The sequence below is a fragment of the Panthera leo genome, chromosome A1, assembly GCF_018350215.1.
Source record: "Panthera leo isolate Ple1 chromosome A1, P.leo_Ple1_pat1.1, whole genome shotgun sequence".
NCBI classification, from domain to species: domain Eukaryota; kingdom Metazoa; phylum Chordata; class Mammalia; order Carnivora; family Felidae; genus Panthera; species Panthera leo.
The window spans coordinates 235,517,907-235,531,731 of NC_056679.1; positions in this window are offsets into that span (position 1 = coordinate 235,517,907).

Genomic DNA, 13,825 nt, shown 5'->3' on the forward strand with positions numbered 1-13,825 from the left:
GCTGGCTGCACCCTGTGCTCGGTCTGTGGGCCAGGGTGCAGAGCGTGGCCTGCCTTCCATGGGATGAGCTCACACGGGCACATGCACCGCGTCCTACGCTCTCAGAGCAGGAGACAGAAATGCTGGGGATCATAGTCCTCCTCAGTGGGGTCGGGACCTCTGTGCTACAGATGGAGGCACTGACGAGAATGACAGGCTTGCCAGCATCCGAGGGCACGGCATGCAGGCATGCTCCCCTGCCCGATCTAGGTGCCCAGGTCTTCTCTGGGCACCGTCCTCAGTTTTGGGACCGCTGGTCAGGGAGGGTGCGGGCCAAGTTCAAACGAAAGTGAAAAAAACACCATTTCCAAGGAGATGATGCGCCTTTCCCCTGTCAGGTAGGCGGATTTTGTTTTTGCCTGGTGATGTCTATGCAGCGGGTGATTTCAAAACAAGTCAGGCACAGGTGTGGGTCACAGAGCCCGGCTTCGAGGCCGCCTTGGTTCTACGGCAGCTCCCTTCCCGGGGTTGCAGTGTGCAATTGCACAGAGCACTTATAAGCCCGGCATTGAATTTGGAAACCTGCAGGCTGTGCTGTGGTCCTAAGCATTTGAACGTGGCATGTTTCTGGGATGGGTTTGGCCCTCGGGGGGAGATGTGAGAATGCCTTAGCCAGTATGTGGGTGCACATCAATGTCAATCTATGTGTGCCCTCCCCTTTTAGGCTGTGAGACAACCTGGGGAAAGGCCAGGACAGCTACCTACTTCTTGTTAGTGTAGATGCTGGGACAGAGCTCTGGATGTGGCCCTGGACAGCCCCTGGTCAAACCCCAGCTCTTTCTAGCTGTGTGACATTCGTCAAGTGTCTTCAACCCTCTGTGCCCTGGTTTCCTTGCCTATAAAAGAGGGAACAATAATAGTGGATATTTACTTCATGGGCTGATGGTAGAATTAAATGATTAAATATTTGGAAAGTGTAGTGGGTTGAATGCTGTCCCCTCAAATTTGTGTCCACTGAGAATCTCACAATGTGATCTTATTTACAAATGGGGTCTTTGCAGAGGTAGTTAGTTAAGGATGTCAAGAGGACAATCTACTCACCGGAAATCCAATGACCGGTGTCGGATGAGAGACGTAGGAGAAGGTGATGTGAAGGTGGAGACAGAAATAGGACTGATGTACCTACAAGCCAAGGCACACAGGGGTGGCAGGCAGTCCCCACAGGAGAGGAGAGCCCCGGGGTGGATTCTCCTTCAGAGCTCTCAGAAGAAACCAGCCCCGACCACACTTGAATTTGGACTTCTGGCCTCTTGAGCCGTGTGAAAATACATTTCTGTTATTTTAAGCCACGCTGCATGTGAAAATTTGCGATAACAGCCATAGGAAATGCTTCTAGAAAGTATCTAGAATTATCAAATGGCACATAAGTACAACGTAACTGGTTTTTTTACGTAAGAATTAGTAGAAAACATATTTAAAAAACAGACACCTGCACGACCCTGAGAAACTCTTCAATCTGGAGATTAACATGTAATAAATTACTTAGATGGTCACTGGCACATATAAGGTGCCTAAAATTATGGACATTGTTTCCAGTATGGACTTCCACAGCAGTTCTGTGACTGAGATGAATCGATACAATGATAATTATAAAACAGCACGAAGACGCCGGCAGATGCAGGGGATGCTTAAAAGCCAGATGAACTCCGGACCCATTTCCAGAAGGAGGTGATTGCTAAGGAGAATCTTAGCAGGTGATTAAGAATAATTTAAGGCAAAGTAGGCCACGGGGCCAGCAGGGGCAGGCTCTCTGCCTTCAAGGAACACATATGTCCACCGGACCCTGAGAAAGAAAATGACACCCATAGTGCTGAAGTCCCCAGGAAAGCATTTCAAACCACATCATCGCCTCCGTATTCAGAGATGACCACAGTCCCAAATGTAGCTTTGGTTATTCCTATGCATTTCGTTTTAGATGTATCAGATACAACCTTTATCTTGAAACCAGATATATGTATATATATAAATACACACACACACACACACACACACACACACATATATAATTCATTTCAGTTTGTGTAAAGGATGTCATAAACATCCTTCTTGTGAGATTCTCCTGCTTGTTGGTTTTCCTGCTGCATTAGAGTGCGGAACTGTACCTGGATGCATTGATTGAATCTCCTGTTGAAGTCATTTGGCTTGGTTGAAAATTGTTTGCGCAAACCTGCCCACTAGGAAGGCGCACGCACACGACTCCATGCGAACACACACCACAGAGCGAGTACGTGTGGGCGGGGCTTCTAGGGCACAGCGTGTGCACGTGTCCAGCTCTCTGAGCATTCGGTGACGGCTCTCCAGAGCAGCTGGATCTGTTTCCTCTCCAACTGGGATTTACTGGTGTTTGTTTTCGTCTGGCTCCTCACCACCACGGATGTTTTCAAAATTGTAGGTGTTGCCTGTCTGGTGGGCAGGAACAAGAATCTCCTGGTGCTTTTGATTTGTGTTCCTTGATTACTTCCAGTTTACATCTTTTATTTTATTTGTTTGTTTATTTATTTTTAATTTTTTTTAATGTTTATTCATTTTTGAGAGACAGAACAGAGCGTGAGCAGGGGAGGGGCAGAGAGAGAGGGAGACAGAAGCCAGAGCAGACTCCAGGCTCCGAGCTGTCAACACAGAGCCCGGCAAGAGGCTCGAACTCGCTGACCGCAAGGTCATGACCTGAGCTAAGTAGGACACTCAACCGACTAAGCCACCCAGGCGCCCCAGTTTACATCTTTTATTATATTTCTATTCTGCCATTTATCTTGCTCTTGCTGATTTGCAGTTTGCCCTGCATCCTGAATACTACCCTTTGTTGGTTTTTTATGCTGGAAACATTTCTCGGTTTCTCGATTGCCTTTTTCCTATTTTGTGACCTTGGCTGAACAAAACCCTAAAAATTAAATAATGAAATAGAAATTACTCGTCTTTTTCTTCATTGTTTACTTCTTCCGTTTTATTCTTAAAATGTATATACCATCATTAAAAAAAAAAATTAAAACTAGCCATGGCAGTTTATTTGTGGTAGCCTCTTTTCCACTGGGACTATCGGTAGCTTCTTTCAACTGTCAGTTTTCCATGTATGTGTGGACTTCGGTCTAGGTTTTCTGTTTTATCTTATTTTATCTTTATGGCAAGACCACCACCTTTGTGATGAGTCTTCATAACAAGTACATGCAAAACAACTCTCCTTACCATGTTCTTTAACATGTCTGCGACATTTGCTGGGCTTTATTCTTTACGCATCAACTGGTCACGGTGCCTGAGTGGCTCAGTTTGTTAAGCATCCAACTTCGGCTCAGGTCAGGGTCTGTGCTGACACCTCAGAGCCTGGAGCCTGCTTTGGATTCTGTGTGTCTCTCTCTGTCCTTCCTCCACTCACTCTCTCTGTCTCTCTCCCTCAAAGTAAATAAATAAACATTAAAAAAATTAACTAATCAGTTTTAATGGTGACAAATTATTGAATTTTATTTGGAATTATGGGAAATATATAATTTAGCATTAATTGAGATTTATAGGTTACATTTTCTATCAATTCATTTCAGTCCCCATCACTGCCTTTCAATCAAGCATTGATCGCCATTTGTCTCCTTCAATTCTTGTACCACCATGTGCTAGGTTTATTTTTAGGTAATTGGTAGGTGGCTTCAACTTTGTTCTTTTTGTGAGTATTGCTTATTATTAGATTTTCTGTGTACTGATGATTAATAAGACAGTTCTTCATTTTTGTATATTTATCTTATATCCAGAACTTTGGCCTAAATCTCGTAGTAGCCATAATAAATTGTCTATATACGCTTGAAATTTTATACATAGACCTAATATTGTCTCTATGAGAAGATTTTCATTTTCCATTTTCCTTCCCAATGGATTTTATGATTTATGATTTTGTTTCTTTTTTTAATTATTTTGTTTTTGTCCCGTCTTATGGACAAACAACATGTAGTGTTGAATTCAGGCATTAAAAGAGAGCGTTACTGGCCCACGACTGCCTTTAAAGAGAATACTTTCAATATTCTACCATTAAGTGTAGCTGTTATAGGTTTTGGGTAGATATTCCATGTTAGGTTGAGACACTTTTCTATTCCTAGTTTGCAATTAAGGTGTTGAAATTTATCTAAGTTTTATCTGCACCTTTTGGAAAGAACAGATTGTGATTAAGAGCTTAATTTTCTAACATGTGAATAAAAACATAGATCTACATAGAATTTATTATTATGTAATCTGTTGGATAAGAAATCCAACTTTATTCTATTTTTTTTTTTTTTTTTGATATGTTCCTCTTTGGCCCTAATGTGAAATGTTAAACAGTGACCCATTAATGTCCCTTCCCTGTTTTGAATGCCACCTTTCTGAAATAGTGAAACCACATACACATTGGTCTGTGTACTTGTAGCCTATATTTTTGTTTTGTTTTTTATAAAATTGTGTGTCTTTTCCTAGACCAGTACCAACATTTTTTAACTTTTTTAGCTTTGTAATACCTTTTAATATCTGACAGGCCAGTTCCTGCATTTTTTCAAATGATATTTTTGGTTATTCTTGTTTATTTTTTGTACTCTTATTTAATTTTTTATGTATTTTACCAGAATCAAAAAATAAATTGTGGTTGACATTTTTTAATGAAATTTATTGTCAAATTGGTTTCCACACAACACCCAGTGCTCATCCCAACAGGTGCCCTCCTCCATGCCCATCACCCACCCAACCCTCCCTCCCACCTCCCATCAACCTTCAGGTTGTTCTCAGTTTTTATGAGTCTCTTATGGTTTGGCTCCCTCCCTCTCTAACTTTTTTTTCCTTCCTCTCCCCCATGGTCTTCTGTTAAGTTTCTCAGGATCCACATAAGAGTGAAAACATATGGCATCTGTCTTTTTCTGCCTGACTTATTTCACTTAGCATAACACTCTCCGTTTCCATCCACGTTGCTACAAAAGGCCGTATTTCATGCTTTCTCATTGCCAAGTAGCATTCCATTGTATATATAAACCACTTCTTTATCCATTCATCAGTTGATGGATATTTAGGCTCTTTCCATAATTTGGCTATTGTTGAAAGTGCTACTATAAACATTGGGGTACAAGTGCCCCTATGCATCAGCACTCCTGTGTCCCTTGGGTAAATTCCTAGTAGTGCTATTGCTGGGTCATAGGGTAGATCTATTTGTAATTTTTGGAAGAACTTCCACACTGTTTTGCAGAGCAGCTGCACTGGTTTGCATTGTGGTTGACATTTTTATTGGAACCATAATAAAATAGGGTTTTGCCACTTATTTAATAAAAATATTGTGGACATATTTATACAATTTCTTTTGTAGACATGTGTTTTCATTTCTTTCCAGTAAACCACCAGAGTGGAATTGCTTCACCGTAGGGTGGACCTGTGTTTAGCTTTAGAAGACACTTCCAGACCATTTTCAAAAATGTTTTCGCCACTTTATATTCTCACCAGCAAGGTGTAAGGATTCCAGTGGCTCTACATCCTCACGACATTTGCTGTCATTTTAAAAATTTTAGCCATTCTACTGGTTGGGAGTTGTGTCTCCACAGTCTGGACACAGTCCCTTGTCAGATCAGCAGGCCAAAAATGAGTAACAATTCAGATGTCCATAACCAGGACAGTTGTGCTCTAATCATGCAATAGCAAATATATATATTACATATAATTTAGTATGTGGGTATTATATTGAGCAAAATCAATCAGCCACAATAGGAATACATATTGCATGGTCCCATTTACGTGTACCTCAGAAATAGGTACAACTGACACATAACGACGAGCATCACAGGGGCGCCTGGGGGGCCCAGTCGGTCAAGCGTCCGACTTCGGCTCAGGTCATGATCTCGCGGTCCGTGGGTTCGAGCCCCGCATCGGGCTCTGTGCTGATGGCTCGGAGCCCGGAGCCTGCTTCCGATTCTGTGTCTCCCTCTCTCTCTGTTCCTCCCCCGCTCACACTCTGTCTCTGTCTCTCAAAAAGAAATAAACATCAAAAACAACAACAAACCGGCACCACGGTAATACTTGCATGCAACTGGAAGGGTGTAATGAAAAGTGTCACAGAAGAGGGGCACCTGGCTGGCTCAGTCCGAAGAGCATGCAACCCTTGATCTCGGGGCTGCGGGTTTCAAACACCATATTGGGTGTAGAAATTACTTAAAAAGAGTAAATAAATTAAAACCTCAAAAAACTTAAAAAAATAAAAGTGCCGCAAAAGAAATGTCAGCGTGATTGGAGAAAAGTCTAGATGTGATTGGAGTGAGAGGTTCATAGGGATGTAAAACTATTACTGTTCCTCCGACTATACACTCAGGATATGTACATTTCACTGTGTGTCAATTACATGTCAATACTGAAAAGTTTAAAAATGCATAGTTAGGTTTGAAAGTGGTTTCTATCTTTATATTTCTGCCCAATAAATTATATTTCTTACACACCAAATTTTTCTAAATTCTCATGCTAGAGATCTAAAACATTTTTCATGCAGTATGCATCCCTTAAATTTATTCCTACTTATCTTAAATTTTTGTAACTTTTGAAAACCGAGCATTCTTTCCCCTCTGTGTGTTAGACTGATATCTGAATCTCAGTTTTATGTTGACACTCATCAGAAATCTTCTTTCGTTGCCCTTCTTCCAGTTTTCCATATTAAACATGTCACAGAATTTGCAAAATAATGTCCACTTACACTTCTCCATTGCTTTTGTGATGTCTTTGGTCCAGTTGTGATGGCTGGTTCTTCCACAACAATGGCACTAATTATAATAAGGAGGAACTTCCCTGCCTTTTCCCTGAGTGTAAAGGGAATGATAATCTAAAGGGAATGATGCACTTTCTACTTGATGATGCATCATATATTGCTATTTTGCTAAGAATTTTTGAAATGGTGACTAATTAATGAAAACATGTCTTTTTTCAGCATCCACGGGTATGGTTTTTTTTTTGAATTTTCTCCTAATCTATTATCATACTGAGCACAGTAAAAGATTTCTTAGTGTGCTTTCTCCTTCATTGTTTCAGTTTTCATGGTGCATATTTAATTTTTTTTTTAATTTTTCAAAAATTTTATTGGAGAGAGAGAGAGAGAGAGCAACTGGGGGAGAGAGGGCAGAGAGAAAGAGAGAGAGACTCTTAAGCAGACTCCAAACTGAGTGCGGAGCCTAACACGGGCCCCATCCCGTGACCTTGGGATCATGACCTGAGCCGAAATCAAGAATCAGAAACTCAACAGACTGAGCCATCCAGGTGCCCCTTTCTTAATACTTTTTAATTTTTTTTTTTCTGAGTGATGTGATTCGTCCTATTTATGAGTATAACAGGGTTGGGTTTTTGTGTAGGTAAGTGATTATCCAAACGGGTGAGGAAAAATGATATAAACGTGTCTTTCTTAAGTCAAAGAGATTCATTGATCACCTCTCTGGAGCTGGGATAGTGAATCACTGTAGCAAGGACCCATCTAGTGTTCTTTACCTTCTCTTGCAACCATTCATGGGGACACGGAGCCATGACTGCTGGGGTGTGTCGGGCTGGGATCCAGGGACTCTAGCCCTGAATCTGTGTGGCAAAGAAAGGTGCTCTAGAGGTGCCTGAGTGGCTCAGTCGGTTAAGTGTCCGACTTTGGCTCAGATCATGACTTAATGGCTCGTGGGTCCAAGCCCCGCATCAGGCTCTGTGCTGACAGCTCGGAGCCTGGATCCTGCTTCAGATTCTGTGTCTCCCTCTCTGTCTGCTCCTCCCCTGCTCATGCTCTGTCTCTCTGTCTCAAAAATAAATAAAAACATTTAAAAATTAAAAAAAAAAAAAGAAAGAATGGGAGAGAGATTCCCAAGCAGGTCCTGTGCTGTCAGCCCCGATGCCGGGCTTGAACTCATGAAACATGAGATCATGACCTAAGCCGAAACAAGAGCCAGTGGCTTAACCATCTGAGCTCCCCAGGTGCCCCAACCATGTATATATTTGCTAATGTAATATAACACAAGAGCTCCCATTCACGTCACTTTTCACCAGTCCCTGCACACTTGTTTCTTCAGACGGTGCTCATCTGCAGCTTTGCTAGTCTGGTGGCCGAGCTCCCTTGCAAAGTACTGGTATGTTGAAATCTAATGCCCAAGGTGATGTCTCTGAGGATGGGGACTTTGGCAGGTGATTATGTTAGGAGGGTGGAGGCGTCAGGAATGGGATTTAGGGCCCTGGGAGGAGCAGCCCCAGAGACCACCAGCACCCCCTCTGCCCCTGTGAGAGCACAAGGAGATGTCTGTCTAGGAACCAGGAGGCAGGTTCTCCTCAGACCCTGAATCTTCTGACACCTTGATCCTGGATGACCCAGCCTCTAGTACTGTGAGAACTACGGGTCTGTGGTTTATAAGCCACATAGTGTATGGTGCTTTATTCCAGCCTGAATGGAGCAGGGCACAGAGCAACCGTCTTTCCATGCCCTGTTTCTGTCTGTGCAACGCTGGGACCCTTCTGCCCTGTTCCAACCGCACCAGTTGAACATCCCAAGAGCCCGGCGACCACCACGAGAAACAAAGATGGAAATGTATGCCCAGAGAACCTGCTTCTCCTCTCTGGTGATGAGGTAAGGGCAGCTTGCAGGTGATATAGATCGGAGAAGTCGGGGAGCTTGGAGAGTGGAAAAGACCAGAGGTGGGAGGGAAGAGGGTCTCCCATCACAAGGACAAGGTGGGTGATGAGGAAGGCGTGGAAAGTTGAGACTTCACACAAGAATAACCCTTGACCTCCCTGGGATGCAGAGAGGTGTTTTGGGAACAACAGCATGAAAGGAGATCCAGCCAGGCCAGGATGGAACGAAGTAGGGGCAGAAGGGGGGCAGGGGGCTGAAAGGTAATCATCGCCGAGCTGCTAAATAGCTCTCAACATGTTATATTAACGTATGTTCCCTTCCAGGGTATGTAATTCCCTATCTCTTCATTACTCTTGTGAATGTTTGCAATTGTTACGTATTTGTAATTTTTTGCTAATCTAAAGGATATGTCAGCATGTCACGGTGCTTTGTGCATTTTGTTGATAACTAGGAAGGTTGGGCTACTTTTTCTTGTCTATTGGTTATTTGTGTTTATTGTCTCTGAATTTCTTATTCATATACTTTATCTTTCTTCTAGATGGTGAGATTAATATTTATCAGGTTATGAATTTACATTTGATTTCTGGCTTGCTAGTGGTTTGTATCATAAATGGATGATGGGTTTTATTAAATGTGTTTTATGCAGCTTTAAGATGATCAAAAGTAATTTTTCCTTAAACTGTTAGTTTAGTATGTTACATGAATAGATTTTCGGCTGCTTAACTGTGTTTGAATTCCTTAGATATAGCTGACTTTGCTTGCATTTTAATTAACTTTGCATCTAAATTTATAAGTAAGATTAGTTTATGATAATGTTTTCTTATATTTTTATGTGTGGTTTTAAATCAAGTTATAGCGGCCTTAAAATAAAAGTTGGGTAGCTCTCATTTTATCCCTAGATTGTGAACATTAAAAACAAAGAAATAGCAATTATTAGTCGCCTTGGATGGATTAAACATTTTTGACTGTAAAATTAACTGAGCCTAATATCTTCCTGTGGGAGGTAGTTTGCGGGGGGGGCAAGAAGGAGGAAAAAATTGTTACTGAGTCAATTTCTTTAATGGTTGTGGTAGACTGAATAACGGTCCCCAAGATGTCCCCATCTTCGTCCCCAGAACCTGGGAATCTTAATCACCTAGTATGACAAACGGGACATTTGCACGTGTGGTGTCATGACAGATCTTGAGATGGGATGATTGCCCCGGATCATGAGGTGACCCAGTACATTGTCACACGTGTCCTAATAAGAAGGAGGCCCAGAGAGGTCTGAAGATAGATATGAGGGGAGCAGGAGACTGACGTGACACAGGGATGGTCATCGGCCTAGAGATGTGGGTAGTCTTTGGAAGCTGAAAGCCGAGGAAGCATTTCTCCTCCAGAGCCCCCAGGAGGCCCAGTGACACTGCAGCCTTCCGGTCTCCAAAAGGTGAGAGAGTGAAACTACATTGTCGCAAGCCACTAGCTTGTGACGATTCACCTGTTTCACGCGGCCCTGGGAGCCAAGGAGCCGCGCAGACCAGCTCCTCCAGGGATCCATCTAATGGACAGTGTTGTAAAGACTGCTGTGTTCTTCTTTGTTTTTTGCTTTTAAGGTTTTTCTTTTTTAAAAAAAATTGTTTTTAATGTTTATTTATTTTGAGAGAGACAGAGACAGAATGCGAGTGGGTTAGGGGCAGAGAGAGAGGGAGACACAGAATCCAAAGCAGGCTCCAGGCTCCGAGCCATCAGCACAGAGCCTGACGCAGGGCTCGAACTCACGAGCCGTGAGATCATGACCTGAGCCGAAGTCGGATGCTCAACCGACTGGCCACTCAGGAGCCCCTAAGGTTTTTCATTTAAAAAATTTTATGTTCATTTATTTTTGAGAAAGAGAAAGAGCGCAAGCGGGAGAGGGGCAGAGAGAGAGGGAGACACAGAATCCGAAGCAGCCTCCGGGCTCTGAGCTGGCAGCACAGAGCCCGATGTGGGGCTCGGGCTCAAGACCCACGAGATCATGACCTGAGCTGAAGACAGACGCTTAATCGACTGAGCCACCCAGGCGCCCCATGACTGTTGTGTTCTGAGTGCCAGCGTTTCCTGCTCCGTATAGCAGTTCAGAATGTACTGTTTCATGCAAGTTTTGCAATAAATAAATACATAGGGAAATCATATTTTAATAACATCCAAATTCTAAATTAATCAATGTTTTGTAAATAACAGCCCAGGGTTATAAGGGAATAAATTACTCACTATTGATTCCACTGTTTTCTAGGAGTGCTATTCATTTAAATTCATCTTGAATCCACGAAAACCAAGGACCAGGTCTTCCTTTGCTCTTCTGTCTCTCACGCTCCATTAATTCTTGCATGCATTAATTATCTACTTCCCTAACGCTGTGATTGGTAGCATTTCAAATCGTCATTGAAGCAAACTATTTTAAGGGGGCTTCTCCGAATATAAAAATAATACGTGCACAATTAAAAACCATAAAACGCACCTTGGGATTCACAGAAAAGTCTGAAGAAGAAATGAAACAGGGACTGTGACGCCTCAGGTGTCAGCTTAGTGGCAAACCCTGTATATTCACGTGCAGTCTGGTCTCTCAATGAAGTTAAATAAAGATAAAGTTACAAGGGTAGATACACGTTAGATGTATATTTAAATCTTTCTACTCTGTTGACTTGCGGCATGCATTCAGAATGTCTCCACCAAATAGGAAAAACACTTTCTTCTAAAAGAGGCTCTGTTCTGGAATTCACTAGGTTATTCCTGAATTATTGCACTGCGATTGTACATTTGAAATAATTCATTTACCGTAGTTATTTTTCACTTGCTATATTTCCATATGTCTGTTCTTCACCGGTTACGTCTCTCCCTTTGGTTTACAACCTCATCAACCATTCTATTTCCAGACTTTAGGATAGTTTTGTACTTCCACAGAGGTATTGTTTTTAATAACGTCCTAATTCTACATTTGGCAACATCTTCTAAATGGCGCACCAAATTTTAACAGCGACGAATCATTGATTGTGAATTTCATTGTCGTAGATGAGTGTTGGACGTTTAGATCCATCACGATAAAACTCTACACAGTAAGTTTACGACCTTCCGCATAAGCGTGTTCTAGAGTGATCTGCCCCGCGATGAGTAAAACCGATGCATGAAATACACAGTGAACCAAGACGAAGTTCGGAATCGATTCAAAGTCCTCTTTTTGTACTGGTTGTGCTGCAGCGTTTGTGAAAGTCACCCTCGCTCGTAGAGCTGCGTGCAGGGCTGTCCAGGACTAAGGTCCCTCGCCCACACTCGGCCACCGTGAACGAAGAAAGGAGAGGTGAACGTGGCATTGCCTGTGTGGAGGCTGCGTGAGGGTCGGAAGGCTGGAGCCACACGTGCAGGGGTGAAGCAGAGACGTGAGTCCGCCTGTATCTGAGGAGGATTCACGTTTGGTGTTTGACATCCTTTCACACTAACCTCCGTATCGTCCTCGACCGTCGCAGCCTGTGTGACCTTCCCAAGGTTGGCGGGGATTTGTTCTTACCTAGAGACCTCGCTCTGGAGGGGCCACCCTTGTCCCAGCCGCCCAGCCCAAAGTGATGACACATCTGCCTTCCTCCCGTGCTCTAGGCATTGGAAGCAAACATCTCCGTGGGCGAGGAGTGAGGGGCACAGAGAAGACATTGAGTGTGGGGTGAAGGAAAAGAGACTGGAGCCTGGTGTGTGGGAATGAGGGTGGCAGGTACCTTTTCTCAGAAAGAGAATGAGCTTGATGGGCACTGCCCCCCACCCCCCAGATAAAATGCAACACACACACACGCACACACACATGCACACCCTCACACTAGAGCTACTTTGGATTTTAGGGGATGTGGCTTCTCTCCAAAGGCTAGGTTCAAGATCCTTACAGGAGCTAAAAGTCCTTCAAGCGTTAGAATCGCATTACTGATGTAGCTTACCCAATCTGAACGAGAGACAAAAAAGATGGAAAAAAATAGAATAGTGCCGCAGGGGACAGGTGGAGTGCAACAAAGGTTGTGCATTTGTGTCATCAGAGCCCTGGAAGACGAGGAGCCAGAGGGCGGGAAAAACTCTCAAAAAAATAAAGGCTGAAAACTTGCCACATTTAGAAAGAGACAAGAGACACAAACCTACAAGATGAAGAAGGTACCTGACCTGCAAATAAAACGAGCCTTAAAAAAATCACGCAAAACACATCAAAATTAGACGCACGAAAACGACAATGAGCACGAGTTACTTGTTGGCCGTGGTTAAGGAGGAAAGTGGTTCCGGCTCCAGAAGGGACAAGACGAGGGTCATCATGGTGCCCAAAAGGCTTTGTATGCGGGCTGTCAATGCCAATATTCTGGTTGTGACATTCACTATAGTTTCACAAGATGTTACCATTGGGGGAAACTGGGTAAGGTGCACGTAGTCTCTCTCTGTATTATTTCCTACAACTGCATGTGACTATACATTCATCTAAAAATAAAGTACTTAAAATGATAGATGTCGGGGTGCCTGGGTGGCTCAGTTAGTTGAGCGTTCGACTCTTGATTTTGGCTCACGTCATGATCTCATGGCTCTGGAGCTCAATGCCTGCATCAGGCTCTGCACCGACAGTGGAGAGCCGGCTTGAGATTCTCTCCCTCTCTCTCTGTCCCTCCCCCCATTCTCAAAATAAATGAATCAATTTAAAAAGAGAAAGAATTTGTCACAAAAATAAAATAAAATAAGATAATAAATGTCAGTGGACATTTTCAAATGCAGCAGATTAAATAACTTTTCAAAGAGTAAACTTTGAAGTTTACTTAGCTTTTACTCTTTAAAATGTTTACTCTAAAGTTTAAAGTAAACTATTTATTTTTAAACTATATTTTTAAATGTTTATTTATTTATTTTTGAAAGAGAGAGAGAGCACGAGGAGGGGAGGGACAGAGAGAGACAGAGAGGGAGACACAGAATCCAAAGCAGGCTCCAGGTTCTGAGCTGTCAGATCAGAGCCTGACACAGGGCTCGAACCCAGGGACTATGAGATCATGACTTGAGCCAAAGTCAGACACTTAACCCACTGAGCCACCCAGGTACCCCTGAAGTAAACTCTTTAAGTACTTTTCCCTATTAAAATTTCCCTATTAAAATTTTTCTTTCATTCGGTGTTGTGTTAAGAACAAAGTTTATAGAAGATTGGAATAAAACAGAATTTTGCAGGTGAGATCAATTTACCTCAAAACCTCTCTCTAC